Below are 19,631 nucleotides of genomic sequence, written 5' to 3'. Positions count from 1 at the left end.
GTATTCCCTAACAGAGATTTCAAATCCAAGGTGTCTGGGGGAAATCAGCATGTAAATACCCTCGTGGTCGATAGTTTAACTAACGACGCGCACAAATGGATAGTGCTCATTGTAACTAGCGTGGGCATTGCTGATTGCATACGTGCTGGCGGATAAGTTCGGAGTGATGAACGAGTTTTTTTTTGTTATTTTCGTTCCAATAAGAATCTATCGATAGGTAGATTGAAGAATGATGTTTCAATGAGCTGAATAGAACTTATGCTAGATGGAATATAAATAAAATTAAAATTTGGAACTTTTATGTTGGTTGCTTCGTGAAATTTCATATCAATGACCGATCATGTATTTTGAAACTTTTAGCAGAACTGTAAGCGTAAAATTGTATATGGTAGCTATTGTGTTAAAATGACTTGACATATGAAACAATTTTTTTTTCTCCCAAGGAAAGTTCATGCGACAAGCAAAATTGGAAAAATGAGTATTCGAAAAAGTGATTCCACATATGCTCTATATATCGTATTGGGTGCTGTTCGCTCAATTGAAATTCGCCTTGAGGCATGTAGGATCGTGTTCCGTTGGGCTTAAAGCGAAAAGGAAATGGGTTGAATAAACACTCAGAAAAAAAAATTATAAATGAAATTACCTTTTCCATTTCAAATATATTTTCTCTATACTAAAGTAACACTTTTTTTCTGGTGATAAAATTTGTGTTCGATGATGATTGATGAGCTTTTTTTTCTTTATTTCATCCATACATTACACAGGAGCCATCTCGTCCAGGAATACAGAGGGCGGCTTTGGTACGTGATACGCACTATCTAATGACTAATCACCATCCTTCTATCATTACCACTCGGTTATGGACACTGGTGGAGTGAACAAACATTTCCTAACAACCAGACAAAACTGACCCAAACCATCGAACGTAGATTGAAGAATGATGTTTCAATGAGCTGAATAGAACTTATGCTAGATGGAATATAAATAAAATCGAAGAGTTTTACAATTTATCCAAAATCAGCATGCAGCAGATAGCCTAACGGAATCCTACGTCAACTATGCGGTCGTGTCTTGGATACAACCCTCCTGTGACTTTTTCAACTGTTATTTTATTACACAGTATTCATATTTTTATACAGGAAAGTTTATTTTTATTCTAAAAATGTGTTCATACAATCTGTAAACCCATAAGCATTTTCACAGCACACCATTGTGAAAATTTATATTATGATTGAACTTCACCATAACCGTATAATATTAGGTTGGGGAAATGAAATCCATTATTTTTGGGTGAAAATCAAAACTATTTGTAATGTGCTTCGGATTGTCCGATTTGGATCAAATATGCACCGTTTGGTTGTAAATTTTTTCTAAAGTTAGCTTCATAATGTCTCCATCACAGAAGTCTTGGTCTTTATTGGAGGAAAACTCTAGCAATAGATTTTTACAATCTTCTCTTGATCCCAATTTCTTATCTCTCTGGAAATTTTGCAATGCGAGATCCTGACTATATGGTGAATGCATGAAAATACCCCAATCAAGCTCTCGGAATTGTGTGGCATTGCGTTGTCCTGATGGAACACAACGGCTCTCCTTTTGGCCAATTCTGGACGTTTCTAATCAATTGCTAGCTCAAACAGTTCATTTGTTGACAGTAGAGATCTGAATTTAGTGTATTGTGCTAAAAAAATATTTGAAAAAAAAATTAAAAAATTAACTTTTTCCCTAACCTAATATATGCATTCTATTTAATACGAAAATTGCTTGTATGTTGTAACATTCTTGAACAAAAATTATGCCTGATAATGATTTTTAATTACAATGTTATGTTTTGATGGAAATACGAGGGTCACTATTTATATTTCGGGAATTGGCAACACTGATGTCATGTGAGTCCATCTGACGGTTCCATCGTAAAGTTTGACATTTTTGACGATATACGTACTCAGAACATTTTGTCATACGGACGCTATTTGTTTATTTTATATTTAGTTGAAAGTTTGGTCTCGGCAAAAAAATGGAACTGAATCGTGAACATTTTCGTGCGATGACTTGTTACGACTTTCGACGTGGATTATCACAACAAGAGTGCGTCAATCAACTTAATTTGACTTTTGGCGATGAAGCTCCATCAAAAACCACTGTGTATCGCTGGTATAGTGAATTCAATCGTGGTCGTAGTTCGCTGTCCGACGAGTTTCGTGAAGGTCGTCCAAAATCGACTGTAGTGCCAGAAAACATCGATGCTGTGCACGAAATGATTAAGCAAGATCGTCATGTAACCTATTGTGAGATTGAGGAATCCCTTAGCATTAGTTCCACCAGCATATATGCGATTTTACATGAACACTTAGTTGTGCGAAAATTATGTTCTCGTTGGATCCCACATAATTTGACAATCGCTCAAAAAAAGGCTCGTGTCGATTGGAATAAATGCTTTGAAAATTGGTTTAAGCGTATGCAAAAGTGTATCGATCATCGTGGCGAGTACTTTGAAAAACAATAAAAATATATTCGCAGCTTAACTATTTGTTTTTGTTCCTATTCCCGAAATATAAATAGTGACCCTCGTATTAGGTTATTTATAGAAACATTATTTAGAAAGGGTCAAACGCCTGTTGAACATTCAAATAAAACAAAAAATGAATATTATTATTCATCAAAATTTTTACAATTTCATTGTCCTTCCGGGTTTTCTGTTCTGATAGATAGTTAGTTTTCCTCAGGCAGACGTCGGTCCCTGCGGACCGATAATGGGCGTTTCTACAAATCATTCAATAACTTTGTTACTGTCTTTCTCAGTAGTCTATGAAATCATGCAGTCATGGTAGCCACCAATACTAATACACTAGAATATGAATTGAAGCGTTGTTTGTTTAAAATGACACAAAGGAGGTTTGTGTTGTGCAGGTGCAAAGTCAATTTTCCATTGACTCAACGACTAGAACCCTCTTGTCACTATTTGTTTTACTGCCACTTATCAAACGCCAATTTCTTCAAATTTACTAAATCTACGTAAAAATTCGGAGATTCGGAGATGCGCGGGACAAAATACACAGCACTAAAGGCTGTGATTTCACTTAGAGAACACATTTCGGGTGTGCGTAAAATGCCTACCGAGTTATATTAGCAAGTTAGGAAAAAATCTTATACGAAAATTACGTCTAAAAAAAAGGTTATACTATAATACACATAATTATCATATTTTTTTCAGTTAATCTATATAGAAATGGTTGAGTAAAGCTTAGTACTATTTGTTTTCAATTTTCAAATTTTAACAATTCAAAACTGCCTTCGGGCTTGATTATTTGATAGACATTAATTTGCCTTCCTAAATGAATATTGCTACCAGATGTCGACACAGTAGCCAAGCTTAGTTACTGGTTACTGGAACAGATGACGAACAGAAGAGCGATACCACGAGCTTCGACCAATGAGGTACATATAGAAGTGGAGCAGTAGGCGAAGTGTATCTGTATTGGCAATCAAAATATCGTGTCGTAATTATTTGCATTCAATATGGAATGTATATGGAAGAAACAAAACAATGTTGAAAGTACTCAAGTAATTTGAGCCAAATTCACATGAAATCTTTCAACTGGTTGTTTTTTTAACAGATGACAATTATATCGTGGCTTTTTTCAATTATTCATGTGGTAGAAAGGTCCAGAGAGCAGTCGTATGCTTAGTTCTCGAAAGCTGTAACATTTTCGGTGAAATTTTGATTTATTGGCGATTATTATCTCACAACATACACACCGACACTGAGAGCCTTCGAAACATCAACTCCATAACGGTAAAATAATGAAACTACGTTTGTGTCTATGAACGTGGGAGAGTGAAATGGCACATGGAAATATCACTTTTATCCGTCTTCTTCGATGTGATTTCACAAATATTCACTCCACGCTATCACATTTGCCTCATATTCAGCGGGTGCTCTACAAAAATGTACGTTTTTTATTGATGAATTACTTCCTGAAAATAGCATTTTTACATGCATGCGGTGGGCAATCAAAGATAAACACAATGACTGACGTCACTATTTGCGAAATAATTATGGCAGCGCATGCTATGTCGCTCGAAACGCGACCATCTTCATTACCTTTTTTCCCAATGTCTCGGAAAAAAGGTAATGAAGATGGTCGCTTCGACATTTGATTTGCTACTATGGCGCTACTCACCCTTGTTGGACCATTTTCACGATGTGCTCGATTTTCGATTTTCAATTTGTATCCCAATATGTTCCCGAAAGACGTAATCCGACGTTAAAAAAAAATTTGGGTGGAACAAAGTTCACAGGGTCAGCTAATTTAATGTTTTGACCGATACACAAAAACTACAGTCTGCGGAGGCTCTTAGTGTATGAGCGCTGTGTGTTGGATCTATTACATGAAAGCACTGGGTGACGGTTGTTCGTTGGCTGCATCCGAATTGAAAACTCGTTGCCCGCTGCTACCCACTGTTGATGTATATTCGTGGATATGCTGAAATGGGGGTCTCAGCGTATGAGGTCTGCATTGCGGTTAGAAAATGAATGATCTTTTCAGAAAGCAGCTGCCAAACTTAGCGTGGCACTTGGCGCGTTTGGATAGTGTTTGACATTTCACAATTTTTCAATTTTTTATCTCAAGAAAAAAATGATGTTGCTCATTATGACAGACGAGTAGAAATATTTCCTATCAATTGATGCAAACATCTTTGCGATCTATTAACCCTCCTACACTCGCGCATACGGCCTGACAGACCGAGAATCAACGACGTGGCTGACTTAGGAGACTATGAAAACTGAATGAAGTTAAACAAAAATATTTTCTATTTTTTACATTCAATTGTACATTTTTCTTTGAATAAATACCGTTTTTAACGGAACTGTACCGTACCCGTTTTTTTATCAATTTGTATTTTTGAGTATTTTGAGTACAAAAAAAAATACCTATTACATTGACCATTTGTACCATGATTTAGTTGAAAAACCATGCTTAAAATCATGGTTGCTTCAATCGGTGATTACTTAGGGATCTTCCAAACATTTTTGGCCTTCTTATAAAAGATGATGTATCTGACGCTTAAGTGGGTACAGAATCAACGAGGTGGCTGAATTAAATGACTATTAAAACTGAATGAAGTTAAAGATAACATATGTTCTGTTTTTTTCATTCAATTAGGGTAAAAGGGGGGAACTTGGACCCCTAAGCAAATCGCCTGGATTTCCAACCCAATGCGGTCTAAACGAAAAATGGAACATTGAACACTGAGCTACACTTGTTTTCTCTCAATTAAAAACGTTTAATCATTATATAAAGCTTCAATCTACCGAATATATCATAAAATAAAACAAGTTAACAAAACTTTTGAAGTTAAACGGTTTAATTGTGATCAAACATAATAATGTACTAAAAGCTAGAAAATAATTAGGCAAGTAGACGTTAGAAGTTATAACTGTATTCTACTAGTCAATCCCTTTCATTTGATACCTATATTGACGGGGTTTCGACAAAATATGTAGTCCGTCATTTGGTAGTGGCAGTGATCTTGGATTTGCTTTTTATATAAATTATCGTATTCTACTTGTCAAGCCCTTTCATTTGACACCCATATTAACGAGGTTTTGATATAATATGTAGTCCGCCATTTGGTAGTGGCAGCCATCTTGGATTTGCATTTTTCATAAATAACCATATGACCGCCCTTTCATTTGATACCCTTATTGACTAGGTTTTGAGAAAAAATATAGTCCGCCATTTTGTAGTGGCAGCCGTCTTGGATTTGAATTTTTCATAAATAACTGTGTTCTACTAGTGAAGCCCTTTTATTTGATTGGAAAAACCCATATTGATAAGGTTTTGAGAAAATATGTAATCCGCCATTTTGTAGCGGCCGCCATCTTGGATTTTTAAGATCATGAAATACGCAGTTTTATAATGACTACAGAGATAAAGGTGTGTTTCAAATTTCAGATCAATCGGTTAACAGGGAGGGTTTTCCAATTTCTATTAATGTGGAGTTACAAACAAACATGTTACAAATTTACAAACATACAAACATACAAACATACAAACATACAAACATACAAACATACAAACATACAAACATACAAACATACAAACATACAAACATACAAACATACAAACATACAAACATACAAACATACAAACATACAAACATACAAACATACAAACATACAAACATACAAACATACAAACATACAAACATACAAACATACAAACATACAAACATACAAACATACAAACATACAAACATACAAACATACAAACATACAAACATACAAACATACAAACATACAAACATACAAACATACAAACATACAAACATACAAACATACAAACATACAAACATACAAACATACAAACATACAAACATACAAACATACAAACATACAAACATACAAACATACAAACATACAAACATACAAACATACAAACATACAAACATACAAACATACAAACATACAAACATACAAACATACAAACATACAAACATACAAACATACAAACATACAAACATACAAACATACAAACATACAAACATACAAACATACAAACATACAAACATACAAACATACAAACATACAAACATACAAACATACAAACATACAAACATACAAACATACAAACATACAAACATACAAACATACAAACATACAAACATACAAACATACAAACATACAAACATACAAACATACAAACATACAAACATACAAACAGATTACAGGGCAAGCTAAATAAAACCGTTTAAAAAACCGTTCAATAAACGAAATGATTTTTGGACATTAAAATTTGATGCGGGGTGATTTGGACCGTCTGAGGGGTGATTTGGTCCAGTGTGTATTTCATTGAAAAAAAAAACAACATATTTATGTTTATGTAAAGTAATACAAGATAATATTACAATCAGTAACAGTGTTCTGGGATCGATACCAGGTTTCTTGACCAGATTCCAGACCAGAAAAATTGCATTGAGACCATTTCGAATTCTGCATGTATCTTTTCACTATTGTTCGAGCATTTTCAAACAATTACGATGCTTGGTCAAAGAAAATCCGTTCTCGATGACCTGCGTTGCTCCTTCAAGCTCCTTCCTCTTCCAACGTTGTCTGTCCATCCTTTTTTTGTTATTCTGCGACATCTGGAATCAATCAACCAAAGTTTTTCTACGCTGAGTATATACGATTCAACAATAAAAGGAGATAAAGGGGTGGTCCAAATCACCCCGAATGTCCAACTCACCCCGTGTTACCCTATATCTTTTTTTTGAATAAATACCAATAACGCCTAAATGAAACCAATAGCAATATTACAGAGACGCGCACAGTCTGTAATCAGTGTTGTCACATTCTAATCTCTACCAGAGAGGTTAAAAATCTTTCTCATCTGTACTTGTTCTTCCAAAAATCTGTACCATCGAAAATATTCGTTGTAAAACAAATCTATTTTATTAGAACGAAAAAGCTCATTTTTGTTCTGATTATATTCAGAAAAAAATTAAAGGGTTGTATCCAGGACACGACCACATATTTTCTACGTAGAACTACGCAATTATATTATGCAATCCACTTGTTTACCACTTCGAATATTATTTAAGAATGCATCGAAATTTTTGTAATAGTTTATGTTCTTCGTTAGACGGCGCCAGTGGTTGTATGGTTAGCGTAACAGCCTCACAATCCGATCGGCCTGGGTTCAATCCCAGCTGGCGTCGTTGGGATTTTCTGAGGCGAAAAATCTCTGGTTACGTCTTCCTTCGGAGCGGAAGTAAAAGAAGTTGGCCCGGCTCATGAGTTGTTGAGTCTGATAGGTAGGAACAGGTGGAGTCGCCTCCCTGATGTCGGTGATTGGCACTGAAGTGGCGGAAATAGGCCGACGAAAAATAAGCGAAGATAAAAAAAAAAATGTTCTTCGTTACAAATAAATTTGATGAACGTCCTTTTACGTTTGATATGATGTATTTTGCATGTTTTGACAAAGCGGATTCCCCCAGGCACATTGATTTTGAAGTGGGAACAAAAATACGCCCGACTTGCATGAATATTTCCACAGGTACATCGATTTTGAAGTCTGTGTTGGGGAAACCTTAAATCGGGCCAATCTTTTTGTTAGGGCAATCTTGGCAGTTAGGGCTGTGTATTTCATCCCATGAAAAATAACATTTTATTAATTGTGATAGACGCGTAAAAATATTTCCTATCAATCGATGCAAACATCTTTCCGATCTGTTAAGAAATGTTCTAGTTATAAACATTCGAAATACGGGTAGGGTCGACAAAACAAATGTATGGGAAAAAAGGAAGTTCTTCCAGTTTTCATGAATTTAAACCGTTTAGAGATTAGTGGATTGTAATGTATAGCATATCAAACAAATCTTAGAGAATTTCCGATTCAATTGGTATGCAATGAGAATTAATTCACAGTGAAAAAAGTTGTTAACTTTAACTTTACTTCATAAAAATGTGACCTGATTTCTGATTTGGCACCCTTCCTGAAAGACGTTTCACGTTTCACGTCAAAAAACAGGAAGTGGGTTATATCTATGGTATAACCGCAAGGGTGACGTAGGACTATCGTTGATTTAGAGATCATTTGTTTGAAGTTTAATAAACTCTTTCACATGAGTTTAATAATTCAAATAAACTCTTTCACATGAATGTATTTTTAAATTCCCAGAGGAACTGGCAGATTATTTTCAGTAACGATTAGATATTTCCACATTTTCCTCGATACTGGAAGCCCACCAGTGGTTAATGCTAATTCGATAACCATCTGTTAATAGCACTTGCTGGAAACATATTTGGTCACAGTGTTACATGGATAGAAAACATTCAAATAAACTCTTTCACATGAATGTATTTTTAAATTCCCAGAGGAACTGGCAGATTATTTTCCAGAAATGATTAGATCTTTCCGGAACTTTCTCGATGCTGAATGGCATCCAAACGGAAAAAATTCCGCGCGTGTATGTGTCGATTCTTCGCCGTCCACCTCCTCCAGCACGTTAGGCAACGATGTTGTCTTGTCGATGTCCTCACGAAAAATGAATGTGTCTCACCACCAGAATATCGCTTAAGTATGCTTTTTGTGTGTGATTGAATCGAGAAAAGGTGTGGTTTACGATGGCAATTTGGAAGGCAAACTAGAGGGGAATGAACTCTCTGAGCTCGGAACTTTCGGCGACTGAGCAATAATCGATTGCGGGCGCATACAATATTGGATACGGAAATATCCTACTGATGGGGAAGAATAATCTTCAGAAGCTATCCTGTTAATTGCGATTGATTGAAAAATCACAAAACCAAATGTATTTGGTCACAGTGTTACATGGATAGAAAACATTCGAATAAACTCTTTCACATGAATGTATTTTTAAATTCCCAGAGGAACTGGCAGATTATTTTCAGTAACGATTAGATATTTCCACATTTTCCTCGATACTGGAAGCCCACCAGTGGTTAATACTAACTCGATAACCACCTGTTAATAGTACTTGATTGAAAAATATTTGGTCACAGTGTTACATGGATAGAAAACATTCGAATAAACTCTTTCACATGAATGTATTTTTAAATTCCCAGAGGAACTGGCAGATTATTTTCAGTAACGATTAGATATTTCCACATTTTCCTCGATACTGGAAGCCCACCAGCGGTTAATGCTAATTCGATAACCATCTGTTAATAGCACTTGCTTGAAACATATTTGGTCACAGTGTTACATGGATAGAAAACATTCAATTAAACTCTTTCACATGAATATATTTTGAAAATTCCCAAAGGAACTGGCAGATTATTTTCCAGCAATGATTAGATCTTTCCGGAACTTTCTCGATGCTGAATGGCATCCTAACGGAAAGAGTTCTGCGCGTGTATGTGTCGATTCTTCGCCGTCCACCTCCTCCAGCACGTTAGGCAACGATGTTGTCTTGTCGATGTCCTCATGAAAAATGAATGTGTCTCACCACCAGAATATCGCTTAAATATGCTTTTTGTGTGTGATTGAATCGAGAGAAGGTGTGGTTTACGATGGCAATTTGGAAGGCAAACTAGAGGGGAATGAACTCTCTGAGCTCGGAACTTTCGGCGACTAAGCAATAATCGATTGCGGGCGCATACAATATTGGATACGGAAATATCCTACTGATGGGGAAGAATAATCTTCTGAAGCTATCCTGTTAATTGCGATTGATTGAAAAACCACAAAACCAAATGTATTTGATCACAGTGTTACATGGAAAGAAAACATTCAAATAAACTCTTTAACATGAATATATTTTGAAAATTCCCAAAGGAACTGGCAGATTATTTTCAGTAACGATTAGATATTTCCACATTTTCCTCGATACTGGAAGCCCACAGGTGGTTAATGCCAACTCGATAACCACCTGTTAATAGCACTTGATTGAAACATATTTGGTCACAGTGTTACATGGATAGAAAACATTCAATTAAATTCTTTCACATGAATATATTTTGAAAATTCCCAAAGGAACTGGCAGATTATTTTCAGTAACGATTAGATATTTCCACATTTTCCTCGATACTGGAAGCCCACCAGTGGTTAATACCAACTCGATAACCACCTGTTAATAGCACTTGATTGAAATATATTTGGTCACAGTGTTACATGGATAGAAAACATTCAATTAAACTCTTTCACATGAATATATTTTGAAAATTCCCAAAGGAACTGGCAGATTATTTTCCAGCAATGATTAGATCTTTCCGGAACTTTCTCGATGCTGAATGGCATCCTAACGGAAAGAGTTCTGCGCGTGTATGTGTCGATCCTTCGCCGTCCACCTCCTCCAGCACGTTAGGCAACGATGTTGTCTTGTCGATGTCCTCATCCTACTGATGGGGAAGAATAATCTTCTGAAGCTATCCTGTTAATTGCGATTGATTGAAAAACCACAAAACCAAATGTATTTGGTCACAGTGTTACATGGATAGAAAACATTCAATTAAACTCTTTCACATGAATATATTTTGAAAATTCCCAAAGGAACTGGCAGATTATTTTCAGTAACGATTAGATATTTCCACATTTTCATCGATACTGGAAGCCCACCAGTGGTTAATGCCAACTCGATAACCACCTGTTAATAGCACTTGATTGAAATATATTTGGTCACAGTGTTACATGGATAGAAAACATTCAAATAAACTCTTTCACATGATTATTTTCCAGCAATGATTAGATCTTTCCGGAACATTCTCGATGCTGAATGGCATCCTAACGGAAAGAGTTCTGCGCGTGTATGTGTCGATCCTTCGCCGTCCACCTCCTCCAGCACGTTAGGCAACGATGTTGTCTTGTCGATGTCCTCACGAAAAATGAATGTGTCTCACCACCAGAATATCGCTTAAGTATGCTTTTTGTGTGTGATTGAATCGAGAGAAGGTGTGGTTTACGATGGCAATTTGGAAGGCAAACTAGAGGGGAATGAACTCTCTGAGCTCGGAACTTTCGGCGACTGAGCAATAATCGATTGCGGGCGCATACAATATTGGATACGGAAATATCCTACTGATGGGGAAGAATAATCTTCAGAAGCTATCCTGTTAATTGCGATTGATTGAAAAATCACAAAACCAAATGTATTTGGTCACAGTGTTACATGGATAGAAAACATTCAAATAAACTCTTTAACATGAATATATTTTGAAAATTCCCAAAGGAACTGGCAGATTATTTTCAGTAACGATTAGATATTTCCACATTTTCCTCGATACTGGAAGCCCACCAGTGGTTAATACCAACTCGATAACCACCTGTTAATAGCACTTGTTTGAAACATATTTGGTCACAGTGTTACATGGATAGAAAACATTCAATTAAACTCTTTCACATGAATATATTTTGAAAATTCCCAAAGGAACTGGCAGATTATTTTCCAGCAATGATTAGATCTTTCCGGAACTTTCTCGATTCTGAATGGCATCCTAACGGAAAGAGTTCTGCGCGTGTATGTGTCGATCCTTCGCCGTCCACCTCCTCCAGCACGTTAGGCAACGATGTTGTCTTGTCGATGTCCTCACGAAAAATGAATGTGTCTCACCACCAGAATATCGCTTAAGTATGCTTTTTGTGTGTGATTGAATCGAGAGAAGGTGTGGTTTACGATGGCAATTTGGAAGACAAACTAGAGGGGAATGAACTCTCTGAGCTCAGAACATTCGGCGACTGAGCAATAATCGATTGCGGGCGCATACAATATTGGATACGGAAATATCCTACTGATGGGGAAGAATAATCTTCTGAAGCTATCCTGTTAATTGCGATTGATTGAAAAACCACAAAACCAAATCCTCTTTCTTTGTGTGGACACCGACTGGACAACATCGTTGCTGGACGAGCTGGACGGCGAGGGATCGAGTGCCTTTCTCAAGGCAAGAGGGCGGAGGTGGTAGCGCTGGAGTAGAATTGAGTAGAGTTTTCAAAGGGCCTTTCTCAAGGCTAGAGACGAATGAACTGCAAAAGTTTAAAGTCTCTATAATACAATACCTTCCTTCCTTCCTACAAAACCAAATGTATTTGGTCACAGTGTTACATGGATAGAAAACATTCAATAAACTCTTTCACATGAATATATTTTGAAAATTCCCAAAGGAACTGGCAGATTATTTTCCGTAACGATTAGATATTTCCACATTTTCCTCGATACTGGAAGCCCACCAGTGGTTAATGCCAACTCGATAACCACCTGTTAATAGCACTTGATTGAAACATATTTGGTCACAGTGTTACATGGATAGAAAACATTCAATTAAACTCTTTCACATGAATATATTTTGAAAATTCCCAGAGGAACTGGCAGATTATTTTCAGTAACGATTAGTTATTTCCACATTTTCCTCGATACTGGAAGCCCACCAGTGGTTAATGCCAACTCGATAACCACCTGTTAATAGCACTTGATTGAAACATATTTGGTCACAGTGTAACATGGATAGAAAACATTCAATTAAACTCTTTCACATGAATATATTTTGAAAATTCCCAAAGGAACTGGCAGATTATTTTCAGTAACGATTAGATATTTCCACATTTTCCTCGATACTGGAAGCCCACCAGTGGTTAATGCCAACTCGATAACCACCTGTTAATAGCACTTGATTGAAACATATTTGGTCACAGTGTAACATGGATAGAAAACATTCAATTAAACTCATTCACATGAATATATTTTGAAAATTCCCAGAGGAACTGGCAGATTATTTTCAGTAACGATTAGATATTTCCACATTTTCCTCGATACTGGAAGCCCACCAGTGGTTAATGCCAACTCGATAACCACCTGTTAATAGCCGCGCGTGTATGTGTGTGTAGCGATGTCTTCCCAGGGAACCGTTTGTGGCATCACTCTCCTCCTGATAGATTCCCTTCTGGCCTAGGGTGCACAAACAGGCTCTTGGTGACACCGTTCATACGCGCTTTCATGATAAATAAAGAGCTTCACCGCAACAGCGACAACATGCTCCAATCGCTGTTCAATTAGAACTGAGTGGATTTCCGAGCGCCGCTCGCTTATATACCGATTGGTGATTTCAATAGCCTGTTTTGAAAGCAATTTTAAGACTATTGAATCAAGTTTTTGGATCAAAAAGTAACAAGTATATAACGCGTAGACATTTTATCTTTCGAATGAAGTGTTTATCATACCATTTCGTTCAGTTGTTTAGGAGCTATTAACGCTCAAAATCTCGGTCTCCGGCGTAACGCTTTCGTTTTCGAAACTTTGATTTTACACCCCGGTATAGAAATGAAAGACGTAGTCCTACGTCAAAATTGCCAAGGGGTGAGGCTTAGTGAGAACGCTACAAACAAGACATCGAAGTGCCGAAAATGCGAACGGAAAGTCAATTCTTTTTAGACATCCAATTTTCGTCCACCAATCCTGCACATGCTCCTTTTATGAAACTGTAATGAAACTGTAACTGTTATTGCATTGTAAATGCTTCTATGATCAGCTACACCAAGCGATACTGCGGCGTAAAAGTCGGCATGTACCCTAATGTTGCTATGTTCAAATGTAAGAAATTTCACATGCGGAAAAAAAATCTGTACCAATAATCTGTACTTTTTGACGAAAATCTGTACCCTGTACCGTACATAATCTGTACCAAAAATAACAAAAAAAAATCTGTACCTTTCCAGATAAATCTGTGTACGCAACACTATCTGCGAGTACACAAATTTTCGATTTTTCGTGCGAGTACAGGATGGTTAAGAAATGCTATAAGTTATAAGCATGCGAAATCTTTAATTTTTCCTACATGTTCAGTGTTTAGGTTTTCATCTTAACAATACCGCCCCCCCTCCCCCTATATAGTAGGCATAATCCTACGTCAAAATCAATCAGAAGAAATATGTTGGAGCAGTTAGAGAGTACATACCACTGTACGGAATCAATGTGAAATATATTGGAGAGCATTTAAAATTGTTTTGACAGTAGTGACAATTGGATGAAAAAATTGTTTATCTAATGATAATGTTATTCAATAGAATTCTTTTTATAATCTGATTTGATACCGAAATCACTGATATTCAGTCTCCATATGGTACCAGAATTTACTGCCATCCATAACCATACAGAGCCATGCCCCCAGTGTTCTCGTGGAACCACCCCATTCCGTGTGCACCTAGCCGCTACTACTGATAACGACACGCGCTCTCGCCGATGAACATTGGGCGACAAAGACATCGATAGTAGAACCGCCGCAGAGGGGTAGAGAAATAAGCAAGCACGACCGATGAATGCGATTTGATAAGGATCTCCCGCATCATCTAGAAGCCGAAAGGCTGTTCCCCGGAGTGTGGGAGAACGCAGAAGGCCTGTGAACCTATGAAGTCGTCGGTTTCGTCGCCTCGCTCTCAGTGTTACGACGGTGTTGGGTTCTGTAACGGCGCCGCTGTGTTGGTTACTGGACGCAAAAATCCCTTCCTGGCATCGGAATATTATCAACATCATCCATCCATCCGTTCTCCAGAGACGACGGATACAACAAGTGCGCGAGGTGCGAGTGGGCAAACAGGCAGCCACATCAAACATATGTTACACTGGTGGTTCGTGAAAATTGGAGTAATTCGAGGTGATAAGTAAAGGTATTCGCGAGATTGGATGAAACCGCGCGCGACAGGTGAAATTGTGAATTATTTACGTGCGTAAAATGTGCTGAAAACTCCCGCTCGAGGTGTGCCAATACATCTGCTCCTGCAAATTCAAAATGAAAGCATCAGAATCGGTGATAAGAATACTTTAGAAAAAAAGAACTCGAGACTTTCGTGCCAATGAAAGATTCACTGATTAGTGAGGACGCTGTTGTTTTCCAGACCGAATATCAAACCGTTGACTGTTTGCACTCGAGACATGCTCAATTGAAGTTCTTGACGTAGTCTGTCAATTAGCGCCTTCGTTTCCATATGGTGACGGACAACCGTTTGACTCGCTGGTGACAACCATTAAGAACATATGGAAGTTCTGCGAGATAACTTTGACTGTGTGTTTTAATTTATCTTGATAGCTGTTTTCGGGATCACACAATTATTTTTATATAAAATTCCATTTAAGAATAAGTTGATTCGTAAGAACATATGGTTCGAATTCAGTGCCTCGATATTGAAGCGGCAACAAGTGCTGAATGCGCTATTGAAAAATCGAAAATTTGTAGAACGTTAAGTTACATATAGACAAGATTAGCAAAAATGTATTTTCAGTTCAGTTAAAATATGTTTTCTGCATAAAAAGAATTAAGAACACTTTGAAAATGATAGGAGGGATTCTTAAAAATAGTGTTTCGGTGTATCTTATCAATTATCACATCTGAATGGATTGTTTTTTTGAAATGTTGATTAATTCTACAATTATTCTGCACTAGCTGACCCGGAAAACTTCGTCCCGCCCAAAATTTATTTTTCGTTTTCACATTCACGTTTTTTTACTAAGCGCACGTTCATAGGTCCAATCGCAGAACTGTTCATTGATTGATTTTCCAATTCTCCCTTTAAAATTACCTTTTACTATAAAATTCCAACAAAATTTTCAGACACAATTCTCGTTCAAGATTTTTCAACCACTTGCAAATAACATGTTTCTCCGTTACATGGAATAAATGTTTGATACAGAAAATATGATAGAATAAAGACAGCCCCAAATCGGACAATTCCTATCTCGAGTTTTGCTCTTATCAACACATTCGGTGATCCATTTTTATTTATACAGCCATTCCATGCCAAAGCGATATAGCGGTTCTAAGATTTTCGTGAAAAGTGGTAGTTTTGTTCTTTATCGCAAAATATTAGACCCGTATTTTTTAATTTTTTCAGTAGGGTGACCATTTCCATTTTAGGGTGGTCCGAAAAATCAACTTTCTCCTCTTTTTTCTAAAATTCATTTCTTTTGAACTACTGGACCGATTCAGATGATCGATATATCAAATTAAAGCCAATCACCTGGTCTTCCTGGTCCACCTGGTCGAAAAAAATGCCTTCCTGGTTTCTCGATATGTTATGTGAAAAATCCTCAGCTTTCCAGAAAAAATATAAAAAACTATGGCGCCTTTGGTCCCGAGACTATGAAAACAATAAAAAAACGAATACAATCAATAATAACGAGAGCAGAATTCAAATTTTCAGCAGATATAGTATTTTTTTCAAAAAAGACCAGGTGATTGGCTTTAGTTTGATATGACGATCATCGGAATTGGTCTAGTAGTTCAAAAGTTATGAATTTTTGAAAAAAGTTATTTTTGGCAAAAATGCGAAACAATTGTTTTTGGACTACCCTAACGAAAAAAAAATATGGGTCTCATAATTTGCGATAAAGAACAAAACTACCACTTATGACGAAAAACTGAGAACCACTGTATCGGTTTGGCGTGGAATGGCTGTATATACACATAAGAAGACATAGGAGTGCGTTTTATCACATTAAAAAATCAATTGTCATGTTTGGTTGGAATATGTTTGGTTGAAATATGTGTATTATTTATATGGGACCCCCTCTCCATTTCAGAAGAAGAAGGGGTGTCATATCATCATAGAAACATTTCTCATATTCAAATACCTTTACATGCAAAATTTGGCTCCATTCGATTGATTAGTTCTCAAGTAATGCAGAAATTGGTGTTTCATTTGTATGGCAGAGAAGCAGGAGGGATATCTAACCACCATAGAATCATTTATTGCACCCTAAAACCTTCACATGCCAAATTTGGTTTCAATTGCTTGATTAATTCTCGAGTAATATGGAAATTTGTGTTTCGTTCGTATGGCAGCCACCCCTATGAGAGGGGGGTGGAGTATCTAACCACCATAGAAACATACATTGCATCCTGAAACCTCCACATGCCAAATTTTATTTCGTTTGTTTGATTAATTCTCTAGTAATGCAGAAATTAGTGTTTCATTTGTATGGCTTCCCCCCCTTAGAGAGGGGGGTGGAGTGTTTAACCACAATAGAAACATTTATTGCACCCTAAAACCTCCATATGCCTAATTTGGTTTGATTTGCTTGATTATTTCTCGAGCAATGCAGAAATTTGTGTTTCATTTGTATGGCAGCCTCCCCTAAGAGAGGAGGGAGGAGTACCTAACCACCATAGAAACATTTATTGCATCCTAAAATCTCCACATGTCAAATTGTATTTCGTTTGCTTGATTCATTCTCGAGTAATGCAGAAATTTGTGTTTCATTTGTATGACAGCTCCCCCTTAGATAGGGGGGAGGGGTCTCGAACTATCATAAGAACCTTCCCCGGCCCCAAAAACCCCTACACACCAATTTTCATGTCGATCGGTTCAGTAGTTTCCGAGTCCATGAGAATCAGACAGACAGAAAGACAGAAAGACAGACAGACATCACTCTATTTCTATATATATAGATTATATTGAAAGCTTCTTCAAAACTTGAAAATCTTTCCACTCCTTTTAAATATTTTTGACGTAGGACTACGTCTTTCATTTCTATACCGGGGTGTAAAATCAAAGTTTCGAAAACGAAAGCGTTACGCCGGAGACCGAGATTTTGAGCGTTAATAGCTCCTAAACAACTGAACGAAATGGTATGATAAACACTTCATTCGAAAGATAAAATGTCTACGCGTTATATACTTGTTACTTTTTGATCCAAAAACTTGTTTCAATAGTCTTAAAATTGCTTTCAAAACAGGCTATTGAAATCACCAATCGGTATATAAGCGAGCGGCGCTCGGAAATCCACTCAGTTCTAATTGAACAGCGATTGGAGCATGTTGTCGCTGTTGCGGTGAAGCTCTTTATTTATCATGAAAGCGCGGATGAACGGTGTCACCAAGAGCCTGTTTGTGCACCCTAGGCCAGAAGGGAATCTATCAGGAGGAGAGTGATGCCACAAACGGTTCCCTGGGAAGACATCGCTACACACACATACACGAGCGGCTATTAACAGGTGGTTATCGAGTTGGCATTAACCACTGGTGGGCTTCCAGTATCGAGGAAAATGTGGAAATATCTAATCGTTACTGAAAATAATCTGCCAGTTCCTTTGGGAATTTTCAAAATATATTCATGTGAAAGAGTTTAATTGAATGTTTTCTATCCATGTAACACTGTGACCAAATATGTTTCAATCAAGTGCTATTAACAGGTGGTTATCGAGTTGGCATTAACCACTGGTGGGCTTCCAGTATCGAGGAAAATGTGGAAATATCTAATCGTTACTGAAAATAATCTGCCAGTTCCTTTGGGAATTTTCAAAATATATTCATGTGAAAGAGTTTAATTGAATGTTTTCTATCCATGTAACACTGTGACCAAATACATTTGGTTTTGTGGTTTTTCAATCAATCGCAATTAACAGGATAGCTTCAGAAGATTATTCTTCCCCATCAGTAGGATATTTCCGTATCCAATATTGTATACGCCCGCAATCGATTATTGTTCAGTCGCCGAAAGTTCCGAGCTCAGAGAGTTCATTCCCCTCTAGTTTGCCTTCCAAATTGCCATCGTAAACCACACCTTCTCTCGATTCAATCACACACAAAAAGCATACTTAAGCGATATTCTGGTGGTGAGACACATTCATTTTTCATGAGGACATCGACAAGACAACATCGTTGCCTAACGTGCTGGAGGAGGTGGACGGCGAAGAATCGACACATACACGCGCAGAACTCTTTCCGTTAGGATGCCATTCAGCATCGAGAAAGTTCCGGAAAGATCTAATCATTGCTGGAAAATAATCTGCCAGTTCCTTTGGGAATTTTCAAAATATATTCATGTGAAAGAGTTTAATTGAATGTTTTCTATCCATGTAACACTGTGACCAAATATATTTCAATCAAGTGCTATTAACAGGTGGTTATCGAGTTGGCATTAACCACTGGTGGGCTTCCAGTATCGAGGAAAATGTGGAAATAACTAATCGTTACTGAAAAAAATCTGCCAGTTCCTCTGGGAATTTTCAAAATATATTCATGTGAAAGAGTTTAATTGAATGTTTTCTATCCATGTAACACTGTGACCAAATATGTTTCAATCAAGTGCTATTAACAGATGGTTATCGAGTTAGCATTAACCACTGGTGGGCTTCCAGTATCGAGGAAAATGTGGAAATATCTAATCGTTACTGAAAATAAT

General features: G+C 37.0%; 1 protein-coding gene across 4 annotated transcripts in view; it reads left to right on the top strand.

The window, feature by feature from the left end:
* The window catches only part of LOC129771595 (probable serine/threonine-protein kinase DDB_G0267686), a 170,070-nt gene that overhangs the window by 7,438 nt on the left and 143,001 nt on the right, over positions 1-19,631 (top strand). For 2 of the 4 annotated variants that reach the window (XM_055775420.1, XM_055775402.1), the window contains exon 1: positions 14,883-15,119. The exons of 1 other annotated variant lie outside the window; for it this stretch is intronic. The gene's annotated coding sequence lies outside the window, so the exon portion shown is untranslated. Of the gene's footprint in view, positions 1-14,882; positions 15,120-19,631 lie in introns of those variants that run through there. One more of the 4 variants, XM_055775411.1, reaches the window with a different exon arrangement.

Source organism: Toxorhynchites rutilus, chromosome 1, assembly GCF_029784135.1.
Source record: "Toxorhynchites rutilus septentrionalis strain SRP chromosome 1, ASM2978413v1, whole genome shotgun sequence".
NCBI lineage: Eukaryota > Metazoa > Arthropoda > Insecta > Diptera > Culicidae > Toxorhynchites > Toxorhynchites rutilus.
Note: the sequence above shows the minus strand (reverse complement) of the source record. Positions and strands in the feature narration are given on the sequence as shown.